Source organism: Halyomorpha halys, unplaced genomic scaffold (genome assembly GCF_000696795.3).
Source record: "Halyomorpha halys isolate HHAL.00 unplaced genomic scaffold, Hhal_1.1 Scaffold479.1, whole genome shotgun sequence".
Lineage (NCBI taxonomy): Eukaryota > Metazoa > Arthropoda > Insecta > Hemiptera > Pentatomidae > Halyomorpha > Halyomorpha halys.
This window is the reverse complement of record NW_027109057.1, coordinates 399,522-401,147: the sequence shown is the minus strand read 5'-3', so window position 1 is coordinate 401,147 and position 1,626 is coordinate 399,522. Positions and strand designations below refer to the sequence as shown.

The 1,626-nt window shown below is 33.1% G+C and overlaps 1 protein-coding gene across 1 annotated transcript in view; it reads left to right on the top strand.

The window, feature by feature from the left end:
• The first annotated feature begins 1,294 nt into the window (after positions 1-1,294).
• The window catches only part of net, a 107,155-nt gene continuing 106,823 nt past the window's right edge, over positions 1,295-1,626 (top strand). The window contains exon 1 of the mRNA XM_067047265.1: positions 1,295-1,448. The gene's annotated coding sequence lies outside the window, so the exon portion shown is untranslated. The remainder of the gene's footprint in view (positions 1,449-1,626) is intronic.

Below are 1,626 nucleotides of genomic sequence, written 5' to 3'. Positions count from 1 at the left end.
TATATATATATATTCTGTATTCAAGGTTGACGAGATGGTCGAGTTAATAAGGACCTATTGTGCCGACAATGAGCTGGCCACCCAGGGCTTGGATTACCTGCCCTTGGTAAGATGAACCGTACTGTCTTAGAGTTTCCTTCTTTCTCGTCCACTGTGGAAGTAACTGTTTACTAATTCTTATGTGTTTTAAATATATTTTCAATACTGTTGGTTAAACATAACAACACCAAAATAAATAAAAAAGAAAGTATTGTCTATATAAGAAAAAAGTAATAATAGGGTGCATAAAAAAAAATTACCGTTTCAACAAATTCAAGATTTCAAAGGACTTTAAATATTTTAATCTTATTTAATACTCACTAATACTTAATAATCCCTTAGAGCATCCTCTAAGCTTGTTTAATCCTATTTTACTTCTTCTAAAAAAGCCTCAGTTTAGTTATTTGTATCATAGAAGAAATATGACAGTGTCCTACGAAATTCTCATAATGTTAAGGCATTACTTGAAAAAAAAATTCACAGTCGCTGAAACAACTCGTGAAATTATTAAGTATGAAGGGGAAGGTGTTCTTGACCAGCGCACTGCGCGGTATTAGTTTGAAAAATTTAGCAGTGGAGATACGACGTTGGAAAGGAAGAAGGGCTCCGGGCGACCATTAATGGATATTGATGAGGTTCTGCACGAAGCTGTTGAGTCAAATCCGTCCACAAGTACTCGCAAACTTGCCAAGGAATGTGGTGTGTCGAAAGATACTGTTAGTCACCATCTACTCTCCAGTAGGGAGCAGTACACTGGTCCCTCACGAATTTACACCTCAGCAATCAGCAATCACTTCCCGTCGAACCAGAGAAAAGTTGAAAGAACTTTATGGATTCGAACTCCTGCCTCATCCACCATATAGTCCAGACCTCGCACCTCAGATCATTACTAGTCTCGGTCCATGGCCCATTTACTTCAACGGTAAAAATTTGATAATTTTGCGGAAGTTGAAATTGCATCCCAAGAGCTCTTTGATAAACATCCTAAAGAATGCCTTCAGCGTAGCAATTGGCTAGCAGATGGCTAATGACGATAGATAACAATGGAATAGTTATACTTAGACTATACTTTGAGTATTAATTGTATTTTATATAAAAGCAATAATAATACAAGTATTTGGTTGAAAACGGTATTTTTTTTTTATAAATCCAATTATAATGATAATTCTTAATATAAAAAATAATTCTTATATAAAAATAAGTTTTTTTACCATTTTATATTTTAGTTTAGTAATTTAGTCAACGGAACGACCTTTTCTATATTCAAAGGATCTAACAATTTTTTTCTTAATGCAGCAAGAGGGCAGGCAACATAGCTTAAGGCAGCGAACATAGTTCATATGGAGCCTCTTCAAAGAAGCTACACTTCAAAAACTTTTTTCTTATGTACTTTTTAAGGGAAAAAAAAGGTATGCCATAATTACTTAATTATCAACAGTAGAAAACATTAAACAAAAAATAAATATTATTCTAGATAAAAATGATTAAAAAGTTAACACTGGTAAGATAAATGGTGTTTTCTGTCATATGTTAAATAGTTAATAAATACTTGAGAGATTCCACCTAGCATTAAATAAAATATATATA